The sequence below is a fragment of the Corvus brachyrhynchos genome, unplaced genomic scaffold (assembly GCF_000691975.1).
Source record: "Corvus brachyrhynchos isolate BGI_N302 unplaced genomic scaffold, ASM69197v1 scaffold848, whole genome shotgun sequence".
Taxonomy (NCBI): Eukaryota; Metazoa; Chordata; class Aves; order Passeriformes; family Corvidae; genus Corvus; species Corvus brachyrhynchos.
Window position 1 is genome coordinate 78,507 of NW_008239444.1, and position 15,594 is coordinate 94,100.

The window sequence follows — 15,594 nt, forward strand, 5'->3', positions numbered from 1 at the left end:
AGCAGGAATTTTTCCCCCTCTCTTCACTGTGAATCTGAGCAGAGAAATTAAAAATACTTGACTTGCCCATGGTGTGGACACTTCAGCATCTGTGGAATTCTTTTTTAAGCTCCAGAGCCTTAATTGATTGGTTTAGACTTGACAAGTTGAGAAAGTTGAGGCTGTTCAGCTTGGAAAAGAGGAGGTTGTGTGGAGACCTCAGAGCACCTTCCAGTACCTGAAGGGGCTGCAGGGAACTGGAGTGGGACTCTTCATCAGGAGCTGTAATGACAGAACAAGAGGGAATGCTTTCAAATTGAAAGGGGGGAAATTCAGATTAGATTTACAGAAGAAAATCTCCATTGTGAGGGTGGGGAGGCCCTGGCACATGTTGGCCAGAGAAGCTGTGGCTGCCCCATCCCTGGGAGTGTCCAAGGCCAGGTTGGACAGGGCTTGGAGCAATGTGGGATAGTGGAGGGTGCCCCTGCCTATGGCAGGGGGGTGGAACCAGATGAAGTTTAAGGTCCCTTCCAACCCAAACCATTCTATGATTCTATTTTGGAATCATGTGACTACGTAGCCCAGTTATAGTCAGCACTGACTGTATTCTCTCCAGGTATTCCATAATCCATATCCCCAGCTTTTTTTTCTCTGTTGTCTTCAGACTAGGCTCTTGTCTCTTAATTTATTTTTATGGTGTGATTTATACAACTTATAAAAATATTATTTCAAACCTGCCTGCAAGCAACAGCTGTATGACTGCATAATTACCACTAAAAGATGGCAGTGCTAGGAGAAGATATTCTCACACAAAAAAACTCATCTGGCATAATCACTCATTTATTTGTTTAATAGCTGAAATTAGTGAGAGAACAGAACAGGGACAATAATGAGGGTGTTACAAACGAGTTTGCTGCCTCACTCTGCCAAGCTCTACCCACAAGCTCAGCATCCCCCAACTTGAACAGACTACCAAGTACAGCTGGCCCAAAAATGACTGCTCTGTTTTACAAGCTACAGTTTTTCTTCCATACTGAACAGTGGAACTTTTCAAATATATCTTCTTTTTTTGTGAAGCAAACTGCACAGGAATGTTCACTAGATATGGAAAAAGGAATAACCGTGAGGGGGGATGATTTGAGAAATGTTTCTTTTAGCAGTCAAAATTCCAGGATGAACCTCAAAAGCTCATCATTAGATTGGGAGCTGGAGAGTAAAGGGTGAGCTCCCTTGGGCTATGTAGGGGCCACATGTAGCAGTCACATAAGTCACATAACTGGGTGCTCATGCCCTGCCACCAAAGCATTGATGTCCCTGTGTCAGCTGTGAGCCCAAATGCTGGTGGCTCAGAGCCAGAGAAGGCTGAGGACCAGAGGGACCAACTGGCTGAAGCTGACTGAGAGGCAGCAAGGTCTGTCCCTCCTCTAAAGGCACCAAACATTGTTAAAGGCAGGACAAGACACTGAGAAACTTCCCACCACCCCAACCAGGAATTTAGATTTATTTCCATTTTTCTACCTTTCTGGCTTGACATGACACTGAGAACATTCCCACAACCCCAGTAAGCAATATGGGTTTATTTCCCCTTTTCTACCTTTCCCAGCATCCTACAGGATATTTCAATGTCATTTCCAGCTGCCCTCCACTCCTTAAGGTTGGCTGATTCTGTTGCTGGGAGAGTGGGCTCTAGCTTTTCTCTTGCCAAAAAAAAAAAAAAAAAAAAGTTTTCAATAAATTGTAATGCAAAAATATGTGTGCTCATGTTCTACAGCTTCTGTGAGTCAATGCTGAGGATGACAAACATAAACAGAATACTTGACTTGTCTAATTTGGGCATTAAGCCTTTTATCTCAACACTGAGTATCAGAAGAAAGAAAACATTCAGTCTTGTTTTCTAACATGAAGCCATTTCACTGACAAGCAACTCCAGCTTTGTCTGTACCTCTGTTACAACTCCTTGAAATCCTAACATTTGGTCTGGATTAAGGGAATTTTATTTGCAAAACTATAAATACTGCTTGAAACCGCATTACATGTTTTCCATCCATATTTACCAGCAGAAGGCACAGTAAAACCTTCCTTACACCTGGCCAAAGGCTTCCCAAAGCCACTGCCTATTAGGTGACCATGGTAACTAACCAGTACAGGCTTATCCAAATTATTTTGGCTGTTGCAAATATTCACAGCATCAATGACAAAAATACCCTGAAGTGTTACTTAGAAGCCAGGCTTTTGCTGACAAGGCAGAGCCCAGGATCTGGCACATATGCTGAGGAGGAAAACATGCCAGAATCATGGTCCCCTCCCTCCTATGTGGTTCCAAGCCTTGGCATAGGGCTCACTCCATTAGCATCACACTCCATCCTGTTAATTACTTCTCGGATTAACACTCCAGGTACTGAACTGGGAGAGACAGTGACAGTTTCCAGCCCCTGAATTAGAAACACAAGTGTTTACCCACCTCAAACTTGCTCAGATGGACAGGAAAAAATTATTCAGAGCTGACATTGCATGGAGGGGGAAAGGCTGTGGGATACCAAGTGCAGAGGAAATGATGGGAGGGGATGAACAGAGCCCTACTCAGCAAAGAGCTCCTGCAGTGTCCTGTGGCTTAACTGATAAGTGACCCAGGGTCTGGTTACATGGGGATTTTTTAATTCTAACACAAAAATAAAGGAGAGATTCACTTGCTAAAAAGAATAGTGAAACTCAACATTTTCTGCCACAAGGCAGCACAGAAGAGAAGGATGGGCACAGGCCAGCCATTTAGGCTTCAAACCAGCTTTTGAAACTCTGCTCAGAATTAATGAGTTAGCAACCAATACACACCACATGGCCACATGGCCCACACCAAAATGCTGCCACCCTCTCCAAGTGGGACATTGCTTATTGTGGTTTCCAATGTAGGTCCCCTGATTCTACTCCCTTCAAAAAACAAAACAAAGAAAACAAAACCAACCCCACCCAGACCCCAAACTCAGCTTTTTCATCCTTTCAGACGCTTGTGTTACTGCTCACAAGGATTAGTTCTTGCAATCACAACTTCCACAGTGCCAGGTGGGGTTGTACCTGTGGGACAGGTGCTCTCTTATTTCCTCCTAAAAAAAAGTGCTTGGTGGCAATTCATCCCAATCAAGATAAAGTCTTATGCCTGGAGGGTGCTGTTGGATCAGTCATTACTGAAGGACATCTAGAAATGACAATAAGTCATGTCAGAGGTAGTGCCCTTTTCCAAATGGGTGGGAAGGTTTCTGTTCAGAACTAAGAAGAATATTTGCTCTTTAACTCACATTTCAAAAGTTGCCAGAATTCACGGATATTTTTTGTTAGAGAGGGTATTGCTTATCTTGTCTTCCTTGTTTTTAAGATTTTTCTTCAGCAGGCTTCATGGCAAAAACAGGGAGAAAAAAGGTAATGGAAACAGTACTGCAGGAAAACAATAAACATGAATAAAGAATTACACCTTCAAAGAAGAACATGTGAGGTTTGTCTAACCTGAATACTGGGTCAATCTCAAACCTAGCAGCTGAAAGAAAATATAGGAAGCAGAAGGGAAAATCCAGCAGGAGAAAATAAATATATTTTGGACACTTAGTCCCTGATGTCAGATGTGTGACATGGTTGTGTTTTATTCCAGGCAAAATTTCGTATCTATGACGTTTTAGAGTGACAGAAAGTGCTGTGGAAAGCAGAGTAAACTCATTTCCTTCCTGCCCTTGCCTCCTCTTGGCTGCAGAGCTGGGTGGGATCAATGCTCTGCTCTCCACTGAGGCAGAAAACAAAGGAAAATTTCCTGGATCCCCAGCAGAGCCAGGAGCCAGTGAAGCTGCAGGAGACAGCCAAGTTTGCATCTGCCTATAGAACCTCTTTATTCTGCCAGGTAGTAAAGGGACCCTCTGGCTTCCAACAGAAACACCTGAACTCAGGGTCTGTCCTTGGATGTGTGAGCATGAAACACTGCAGGTGTTTTCTGGGATAGCATCCATGGAAGTGAAGGCACACTTTGCCTACCAAAGGAAGTTCCTGAACTACAAATCAGGGGCTGGGGCAGTTGTCTGGCGTGCTGTGATCCCACTGATGCCTCCTCTCACAAGGACCCTGGATCCACTCTCCTGCCTTGGAGGGACCCAATCTTTGCAAAGGTTCCAGCCTGAGGCAGGTCTCACATGCTCTGATTGACTTGAACAGGGTGCTCTTTGTATACAGCATGCATAATGCCACGCTTGTGCTGTATTTTGCTACTTTTGCCCATTTTCAGATACTTTTTAACCTTTAACTGAAAAAAAATAAAATCACACTGATACAGTGTGTGCAGAGTAATTTACCACACTTTGCAGGTGGCACAGTGGGAAATAAACGGATTGCTTGTTTCTAGCTTGCCTTAATCCTATTTATGGACAAAAACCAGCAGATATTCTGCTAAATACATCTTCATCTAAGCAAACACTAAACTTATGAATGTGACAAAACAAAAGCAATTCCTAAATTCGCACATTTAATACATTGTGGGAATTTTTTTTTTCTTAGCAATTTAACACAATCATTATCACATTTGATACATGGCTACAGCTTGTGGGATTTCTCTTTCATTTTTAGTGCTGAGGGAAGCTCAGGAAGACCCTGGGTTATGTTCCTGATTGGCTTGAAATGTCTCAGTGTTTTCAGAATCTCGACTGTCCAGGAAAAAAAAAAAAATCTTCAGTATTTTTGTGCTATTTCCTTTTGGTAGAGCAGAATGCTGAGGGCAGAAAGATGGGGAGTGCACTCAGTTACCTCCATGCATGATTGAGAGAGGAGCACAAACTTGGACAACAGTGACCAAAGAAAACAAATTAAGCAGCAGCAACGTACATGGCAAATGATTGGAGAGACAGAAAACCTTTCCTTCCTCCCCCAGGTAACTGTAAATTAAGACTGGGTGGAAAACATGGCAAGGAGACAAATTGCCCATTTCCAAGGCACTCACCAGGCTGGGTCCACAGTCCAGAGCAACAAACCCTGAAGTCAGCAGGCAGCCCTCAGTTCTGATGCACAATCTATCCATCCTCCTTGTTTTCCAGGGAAAGCTACTGGTGAAGAAACCTACCTTTAAGTTAGGAGAAAGGGCAGAATTAATTGCTGCTGCTGTAAAACCTTTTTTTTTTCAGTGTTTGTTCTGCAGCCTTGGGATTTGGGTCACAGGACAGGACCTTGGATCACAGGACACCTCAGCTCCATGAATTCTGATTTTCAACGTACAATTTCTGTACTAGTTTCACCAGTCAGCTACTATTCCACATCGGATTTTGGTCATGATTTCTCTGGGGAAAACAGCAAGACTCTCATGGTATCAGAAACCCCAAAATCTTGACAAAAATTGTGAGAAAAATCAGTCAGAAAAATGCTGTTTGCAATCTGTCACCAAATAACTATTCCAGTAGATGGAGTATTTGCTGTATGGAAATGGGTATGAGTTTTTTTCCTTTGAGTCAATAATTAAGGCCTTTTGCAGGTGTTTTTTCTTACCTTCTTCCCTCCTCTCCCCTCTGATCAACTGTCCTCTGAATCTAATGGATATTTTCAAGAGAAAAGAGTGGATTTTGGACCTGATACCTCATGGCAGATGGTGTAAAGGACTACCAGCAAGGAGCACTCCTTACTTAGAGGTGTCCTTACAGAGGACACCTTCCCATCCCTTTAAATGGCTTAACAGCTCTGCAAGAATAACAAATCCATTGAAAATAGGAAATCGGAAAGAAATAAAGCTGTGTCAGGCAACATTAACACTCCCATGTGCAATTTGACCTTGGACAGCTCGTCAGATCTCTTGTTCAGCTCATTCATCATTATTCTGAGCTGTCACCATGAACATCCTTTCTCATTAATTATACATTAACCTCATTCATGACTTTTAATCTATAATGGGTCAGGATGTTTAAAAATAATTAAACAAGAATGTGCTAAGGTAATAAGGATAATACACGTACTGGAGCTTAGGACATCTGCCTGCAAATCAAAAATAGGTGATGCTGAACAATTAAGCGGGAAACAAAAACAAGAAAGGAGAGGTCTCCAAATCTCCAACCTTGCATTTAGAACAGCATTAGCTTTAAAAGGTTCCCAAAATATTCGGCTTGTAGACTTCTGACAATTTCTTTTAAACTTAACTTTCAAAGTAAGGAAAATATGATCTGCTGTAAGCAGATTAGGGGATCCAACTGTTAGAAGCCAGCTCAGATAAAATAAGGATGGGTTCTTGACAATATCCAGGCTCTCTCCTGCTGTTGAACTGCCCACATTCCTGGATGGGAGGGTCTCCACTGGGTGGGACAGTGTTTGACAGAGTTTTCCAAGCACACTGTGTCCCTGCAGCTTGAGGCATCCATCTCCTGGGGGTCACACCAGTTCTCAGTGGGCCCTCTAACCTATGCAGTGGCCTGATTTCCCAGCAACCTGGGATTAGAGCAATCCTCTGAATCTGTCGGTCACTCCTCTGCTCTGCATACTGGATTCAGCAGAGGATTTACCTCTGTGCTTCCAGCACTGATAATATTTTAATTCTGAAATTATCATATATTGCTCCTTCCTGTAATTAATTGAGTTTTCACATCACACAGCACTGGGGCACCTTGCTTTTTCAGTATCACAAAGGACTTTTCATACTGTGGCAGTTGACTGCAGTAAGCTGAAAAGTGCCAAGGTTTCCAAAACAGGCTTGAAGCAGAAATAAAATTTTATACCCCAGGAAGAATTACTACATGCCACACAACACAACATTTCAAGCAAAAATAATGTCTCATCAAAGATTTAGGGAACAAGGATTAGTTTTTTAAACCCAGCTAAGTCAATGAATCTTGTATCCCATATACTGCTATACATTATGTCCTGGATGGATTTCACAATGCAGCTCGAGGCTGTTCTAGAGAGGTTGATTCGAAGGAAAAAAAACTCAGCAGAGAGGACATTTCACTGACCTACTTTAAGAGAACTTGTGAAACCCACCAGCAAAAGGATACACAGGAAGGTGGTCAAAGAATATTGCACTGCCTGGGAAGCACTCAGTGAATTTTAGAATGGTAATTTATGGAGTTCACAAATGATAAATTATGGAGCCTGAGATATATACAGAAGGATTTACCTGAAAGAGAAAAAACAGAAGAATCTGTCCCAGCTGTAAGTGGATCCCATTTGAAGTATCCAGACTATGATTTATTATTTCCTAAGACTCTAAAAAACCTTTGTAAATCAGTTTTTACCAGATCCAGGATTTTTAAAGGACTCCAAGGAAGTTAGGGCTAGCATCTGGGGAGCTTCAGTAGAGGCTATGTACCCAGCTATCTTGGGGAGCTTGGTAAATCCCTGTTTCTTTGAACAGCTCAATTCTGCTCAGCTCTAGAAAAATACATGTATGTCGAGTATTTTTAATAGGATTTTAACCTCAAAAATAGCCAAATCCAAGGGTAGGTGCTTACTCTGCTTACCTGATGAGGATTCTGTAGGACTCTGCCTGTGGCATTGAATAACACCTTTGGATAATTCACTGGTCATAGGTCCCTGTTGTGTGACACTCACGGAGTTGCCTGGAAGGTGTTAAAACCCAGACCTGCTTTTCCCTCTCCACTGCAGCAGCTCAGGCTTTTAACTCTAGCCACTCCTGGGGCAGGTGAGCCCAGGCAGTCATCATCACATATTTACCTTTTCCTGATGATCGCCAAGCACTCACAGCCTCTAATTAAACTGTAAGGGCTTGGTAATAGGTCGAGAGGAATATTTTCTGCCATACCTCATGTGAAAGAGCTGTTTCACTTAAACATGAGCAGCAATTGGCTTTAAACTTAAAGAAACTGTTTTTGAGTAATCACAGAGTACCCATGTAGTAAAAAGTATGATTAGGTGGGCCAGACTCAGTTTGTGTTGAAACAGGAAAGGAGATTACTTTTTTCATTCAAAACACCTTTACACTAATGTATTTCTTTCTGAAACTGAAGTGGGCATGCTGGACTCTTTATTCCCACATGGAATTCCAGCAATTGGCATTACTGATGATTTAGTCCCCGAAATTTATTTTTTCCTTAAATTTCTTTCAGAAAATCCTATTCCATGTACTATCAGAATCATAACTAAAGGACTTGTCAGTATTTGTAATACTTCCCAGCTGGCACATCTAGCCTGTATTTGGGCAATGTAAAATCAACTCAGTATCAGTAGAGCAACAGTTGTTTGGGTTTTTTTTTTAAGGGATGTTAGTTTACCTCTTATAAACCAACTCTAACTCCCATTGTCAGGAAATGTTGTCTTTTACTCAGAATTCCAACTTTAGGTGGGGGACCAATGAATAGAAATTCATAAAGGCAGAATTTCTCCTCTGAGGGAGGCATTGATGTTTAAAAAAGGAAAAAGTCGCATCTATAAAGAGGAGGAGTATTTCCAAACTTTACCTCTGTGTGGAAAATAACAGAAATATTATTAAATAAATATTAAAAATAAACAGCCACACCTGATAGCATAATTAAAGGGTTAACATATTCCAAGCCCCCAAATGTCATCCCTTCTCTGAAACTCCCATCATGACAGCAGTGAAACACTTCCACAGCACCTGGGGAAAAGCCTCACCCAGAAATTTACTGCTGAAAGTGAACAGGAGAAATTGTTCCAGGCAAAATGTCGGTCATCCACAGAATTGCTACACCCTTCCAGGCTGATTCCTGCAACACCAAGGAGAGATTCCCTTCCCATCCCAAGCCCACACTCAGACCATCTGTGACCTGCTCTCTGAGTGCTTCTTCTGTTTGAATGCAGAACATTTTTCTTAATTATTTCTGACTTTTCATCCAGCATGCTATAAGCTTCTTATGAAGAAAAGGAAATAAATAATTCAACTTCCACTTATTCCAGGAGGGGGCTGGCTGCTCTAATCTGTCCTCTGAGAACAAACGAGCTGGCTGTTCACATTCAGCTTGTTAGAGCATGACAAATAAACATAGGCACGATACTACAGTGACAGTAAGGATGGGGAATACCAGAACTGCATTTTGGGCTGGAATCTGATGCTGGGACCATTTCCAGTTCCCTCCCTGGGGCTTGGAAGTTTGGTTACACTTTTGCCTGTAGCTGCAAGGCAGAGACTGGTACCAACTGTCAGTGCAATGTGGAGTGAGGAGGGAGGGATGGAGCCAGGGAGAGTGTCAGAGTGTGGATTAATTCCCCATCACAAGTGTGCTCCAGGCTGCTGTGTGCAGTGCTTGGAGAGAGCCCTCCAATGAGCTACAAGTCTGACTGAGAAATGTGTTTCCTTGGCCACCCAGGAGTGAGACTGTCTGGTTGAAGTTTAGGGAAGTCTGTTGGAAATATTAATGTGTTAGGGCAGCAGGCTGGGAAAGCTGCACCTGCTTCAGAGGGGCCTCTCAAAACACATATTACTAGCTGCCTCCAGGAATGCTCCTGTTTTACTTGGAACAAATGGGGGATGGAACACTTGACACAGGTTTGGACCAAAATCTAAGTTTTCTCCTTTCCCAGGGATGGAGTCTCTGAATCTCTGTCTGGCTTAATGAATCCAGAATTTCAGGATCCTTACTGAAGGATGACCAGGGCCTCACCCTGGAGGAGCCCACAGGTTGATGGATCAGGTGAAAGACAAGAAATGAGCTTGCACGCCTTGAGTCCTAAGTAAGAAGACTCTTATCTAGGCCCTGGCGCACTGATTATAGTGGAACAACAGAGAAAAACTTCTGACAGTCTCCCTGAAACTTCCCTGCATCAGTACCTGGCTGCTGGCCTGGAGCCCTGCATAGCTGTGGAGGATCAGCCTTGCAAGGAGGGTGGGTTTGGCATTGGAGGCTGCAGCCTATTTACACCACCACCAGAACAGGGACCATTGTCCTAATTTGAAAATGTTTCAGGAAAATGTAAAACCTTTGTATTCTTTCCTCTGAAACAGTAAAATATGCAGTTGGGTTGGAACTGGCCTCACACACAGGAGATATCTGACTTGCTGAGATTGTGAGTTGCATGTGTCACCAGACAGAAAGATGGAGTGTGTGGAGAAGAGGAAACCATCCATCTTGCCACCCTGACCTTTCTGATAGCCAGCTAGTGGTATGGGATGAGCTCAACTGATCACTTCAGACTTTATTGCTCTGTTAGTCCTTTTTGACTGACAGAGCACCTAATGGATAATAAATTACTGCCCTCCACTCAGATTGGGGGCTGCCTGCTTGTTGCTAACGCTGAGTTTTCAGAACCTACTATCACTCACTCCCAGCTTTTACCATTTAGAGGGATGCAACTTCAGAGACAATACATAAATACAGAGGACTTGAATCTCAAGGGGATGTGTGGGGAATTAACAGCACAGTGCCCTCTGAATTTCAGTATGACACAGGCTGCCACATCCCTTGGGTCTTTTTGAAAACCTTGCAACTTTTCTTTTGTGCCTGCTGCAAACCCAGAGTCCTCTCTCTCAGGCATCTGGGGGTGGGAGAGCAGAGCTATTTTCCTTGTCCCCTCCACAGATCCTTGAAGCCACCACAAGGTCTCTTAGTTCTTCACCCATGGAACAGTCAATTTTTCGAACAGTCATCTTTCAGTGCTCTTGTTAAAAAAAAAAAAAAAAAAATTAAAAAAAAAATCTGTCCCTCTGGGGTTTGGTGCCTGTCTGCATCTCCAGCCCCTCCAACACTGCACAGACTCAGAGCTTTCCTTACACACTCTCCTTTTCCCTCTCCACTGAGGGAACAGTGAAATTTCCAGAACCTGTTTATTTATGAAGTCTGTGTTACTTGTTCCTATAACATTTATTTTTCTCTTTCTTTGGAAAGCACAGGAGTTCAACACAGACCCTTAGAAATGCAGCTGCTGTTATTTTTCAGCTGGGTGCTACTCTGTGGAGAGGTCTTAAAAGGGAGGCTGGAGTGTAGGAAATTAGAAGCAAGTTTGCATCACTGTAGAGAACAATACATGAAAGGCTGTAGATTTTAATCCAAGATTTTTAATATGAATATTTCATCCTGCAGCCTTTGCAGCTGAATGGAGATTTGGAAGTCTGTTTATGTACAGATCCGTGGAGAAGTAGACAGTATTTACTCTTAGGATGGAAAGCCTGGTGGGTTACACAGCAGCCCAACTTTATATCCTCAGTTTAGCAATGTGCTATGGCTGTTGAAGACAGCATTTATGTACCCCAGTGAACTCTTAAGTGTGAGCTGAATGTTTAGCACATATTTCAGTGCTATTTTCACAGCACGGTCTATAGGAAATGTGTTCCCTTTACCCATGCTTCTTACAATTCTACATCCTTATATTACAGCTTATGGCTTAAAAAGAAGGGAACTATGTTGCTTCACTTACCAGTACCAAATATTGTTACTGAGACTAATTGCTTATCCAGAGTTTGCTTATATAAGAATTAAACACAGTATTCCATTAAAATAATTAAAAATACTTTTCTATAGCTTTGGTCTCTACGCTTCTCTTCTAATGTTCAGAATCACATAAAATAGTAATGAGCATACATAGCCTTCTGCTGTTTTCATAGACAAGGCAGTAAAAGAGACAGTTGCTGTTCCCTTGAGTGCCAGCCCACGAATCAGAAAGTCTAATCAGCCACAGAGTCTGACACACTCGATAGTCCCTGTATTTCATTACTGCTATATTATAACCTTTCCTATTTGAATTCTGTATTCTCTATTAAAAGAAGCAAGAAATAACAGATAATCAAATGAGGGCAATAAGAGAGGAGTTAAAGTAACTCTCCTAACTCCCCCAGCCTGATGCTTTGGAATTCTCTTTCCAGTGCAAGAGCTGCTCTGAAGATACCTGGAACTGGTACCTGGCATAGTGCAGCCCTCACACTCTCCTGGGGCTGGCTTGGAAGGGTTCAGCTGTGCTGGCCTGGGCAAGAACCAGCCCTGGTTTGTGGTTCTGCCTTGCAGCAGATGCTCAGTGCAATCCATGGGCAGGGCTTTGTTGACTGCTTGCCCTCCCCACTCATCTCCTGTGCCTGTGCCTGCAATATTGAGGTTCCCTTGGTTCAGAATGGGGATGGCAGAGTGACACTGACCGTGCCGTAATTATGCCTCTCCTGATGGGAGAGATCTTTTAAAGTCCTTGCCAGGAATTCGAGAGACAAATGGGACTCTCAGCCTTCACTGCTTCTTGATAGTTGTTTATTAAGTCTTATCAGAGAAATGGAGTCACTAGCATGACCCAGACATAGCACAGAGCAGAGAATGCAGGAGAAAGCTGAATTATCAAGACTACACAGCCTTTTAAAAGGTAAATTAACCAATGGTTACTAAAAATGTATATTATTTTCACTTTCCTACCAATTATTCAGTAACACAGCCAGGAACTGCGGAATTCTTTGTCTAGTCATCCCAAACTACTTTCACTGCAGAATATGGAGTAGTAGAAGAATAAGGTTTGGAGAACAACACCAATCCTCCATTTTGATGGTCTTTTGCTTTTATCTATTTACTACATTAACAAACCCAAAACCTCTTAATTTTTCACCCTGTGACAATCTTACATAGTAGTCTATCACCTAATTTACACCAGTGTAGTTTCTAGTTCTTCTCTAAGAGTGGGCAGTTTTTTCCAAGGACGGAGGTCAAAACCAGTGTTGTTCAGGGGGGTAAAATCCTTCAAAACAGGCAGAGAAATATTCTCTGCACTCTGGGCTCCCACAGTAGAGGGCAGATGTTCTGCAGCTGAGTTGTGGGGCAATGCAAAGGCAGATTTCCTGGGAGAATCCCCTGCTGGGTGCTGCCAGCCTCTGGCTGTCTCCAGGAGGGTGATGCAGAGTGGCTGGTGTGACATCAAAACAACATCTGCTGACACTCTGAAACGGGAGACACCTCTCTGTGTGCATCAGCCCACACTGATCTGTAAATTAGGCTGTGACAAAACAAATTAGGTTTAATTTTGCATAGCTGTCCAATGGCATTACTACATGTGCCATTACCTAATTCTTTAAATCAATAATTTGACTTTGCCTGCTTGTACCTTATGAAATTGTGATAGTTCAATACCTGTATGCAGTTGCTAAGAGTGGCACAGATGTATATAATATCAAACAATAGGTGTCACTGTATGTCAATAAAAATGGGTTATATTTACAGGTATTGGTAGTTTCAACCTCCATTGCATAAAGCTGCTAAGTCAAAAGAGTAAAGCCAGAGCACTCACTGACACACAATGCTTTTCTAAACATGAATCCTGTACCTCCTTGTGTTTTTTCATCTATAAAATTACACAGAGAAATACTAAAATAAAATAAAAGCCAGTTTAAATAAAATTAAAAACCTGTTTTGCTATGGCTTTATGCACATTGGTCACACAAGAATAGCACCGCTACCCATAACTGGGAAAAGCAAAAGGGATGTGGAAAGTTTAACAGAAGAAATACCAGAGATGGAAACAGTTCTGCTTAGACTTCTTTCCTTCAAAGAGATGGGCAGTATATTTATTCTTCTCTCCTTGGAATGATTACATGAGGGATGGGCCATAGGAACTGACCAAAAGGAAAGGACATGGTTATAAGCACTGAGAGAAATGAGGGAGAGGCATTACAGGCAACATCCCACAGCAGTGAAAGATGGGGGCAGTCTGCAGGAGGATGGGATTAAGTATTCCAAGCAAAATTTGGGCTCTAAAGTTCTATTTCAAAATTCTTAACACTGCTTGAAATGATGCAAAAATATGAAAACTAGACTGTGAACAATATATGAAGCTCCAGAGCAGTGTGGTACCCTTTTGCTCAGCTGCAAGCAAGTTCTGTGGAGAGCCAGCTTTTGGGTGATGAACAAAACCAGTGAAGTCTAACAAATGAGAAAGAATTTAAACATCCATTTCAGGGTGAGACACAGAGGAAACCAGACAGGTTATTACACAGCAGCTGTTCACCAGCTACCACTCTACTCCTTAATATCAAGAACACAGTTCATGCAGAGAAAACCTCTGTGCTCAGTGGTCGTAGGAGCCCATTTGTAGCCATAACACAAGGCACAAAATGCTTCTTCGTAACTAGCTGATTCAGTCTGAAAAGGTGGACAAACATTTTGATGCATAGTACTGTCACCAGTCAGTGCCCAGCAGGAGCAGGAGGTTCCTGATATTTTGCATCATACCATGAGTTTGGGAAACATAAATTGCTTCAAGCAAAACCTAAGTCTATAAAAAAAAATGAAAGCCATATGGTAGATTTTCATCAAACCTCTTTCCTCCAAAATGTGAAGGAGACCAATTATCATTTCGTGATAGAGAACACCTGAACTGCACACATAAATAGGGGTTATTGCAAACAAACCCACCAATGCTCTGGAAAAGATGCTGAACTTATACCATGCAGATTTGATCAGAACTGCTCAGTAAAACCCCACTATTACAATGAGGAGGGCAACTCCCCCCTCCAGCCCAATGCCTGAGGGAATCACCAGGAATTTTCTGTTTTGCAGGAAGAACTGTGCTTGCTTTGGAGAACATCTTTGTGATGCAGATTTAAACATTTCTATGCTTATTTAGCCAAGAACTGCAAGTTTTGCATGTAACCAGGATCCTTAAATCTAAGATTTCCTCTTCACTTGAGGTCATCTCTCCTAATGTCACCTTCCAGCCTCTGGCTGAAGAAATGATGAGGAGGTCACAAGAAGAATAATTCGATTGAAAAGTAGAAACAAGAGAAAACTTGAAGGAACAATCTGAGGAATAACAACATTGCTTTATCACAGATTCCTTCTAGCGTTAAAGGAGCAAGTGAGGCAGAATACCAGATGAATTGCTTAAGAACATAAAGTCTTTCAACATGCCCTATGAGGTCTTACCTGCTTCTGTAGAAAAATAAAAGGAAAATTATACAAATATCTCATAAATCATAGCTGAGGTGAATATTTCAAAGATTCATGGGAGTCTGGTACCAGGTAGGAAATGGGATGGTTTGCATTGTGATGCTGCCTGATAGCTCAGAGGAATTTCAGCCACTGGGAAATGTAGATATAAAAATCCAGTGTTTTACATGTACTTTTAAAGCACTGAGATAAAGGATGCTCATGGACATGATGACATTGAAAATGCAAAATCCTAGCGTCTGTGAAGGCACAAATATTGATGTGCATCATTAAACATATGTTGCTGACTAAAGCTATTATTAGTGACAAGTCATTCTCTCTGAAAAATCCCAGTTGCCTTGGGCTTTGTCTGAGCAGAAAGCAGAGAAAAATCTGAATAAAACCTTGTGAGTTAGCCTCATGTTAACAGGCTGAGCTGTAACACTCAATAACAAAGCCAAAAATACAGGCCTAAATTCAGCCGTACTTGATGCTGAATGGAGCAAATTGCACAGTGCTCTCACAGAGGCAGGACCAGAAGGTGTCTTGTTCTCCCAGACTGTCTTCACAGGGTACAGATTATTTTGATCCATTCTCTGTAGCTCCCATTTTGACGGAAACCTCAGAACTAGCTAGAAACACCAGATGCTGCATTTTGGGAAGCTGGGGGCTGCTGGTGAGGTTGAACCTCACTTATTTCACTGCCAGTTCTACCCTTGAACCCTCCTAGAGCAGCTTGGGGTCACCTCCTATCAGAGCTGCTGTGTGCCCCAGGTGAGCTCTTGCACCACATCAAGATGTAGCTTTTCTG

General features: G+C 42.3%; 1 long non-coding RNA gene across 1 annotated transcript in view; it reads left to right on the forward strand.

Annotated features, from left to right (window-relative positions):
- The window catches only part of LOC108448413, a 13,166-nt gene extending 11,466 nt beyond the window's left edge, over positions 1-1,700 (forward strand). Inside the window, exon 3 of the long non-coding RNA XR_001864293.1 lies at positions 1-1,700. This exon is cut by the window's left edge and continues 655 nt beyond it. This is a non-coding gene — a long non-coding RNA (uncharacterized LOC108448413).
- Positions 1,701-15,594: the final 13,894 nt, after the last annotated feature.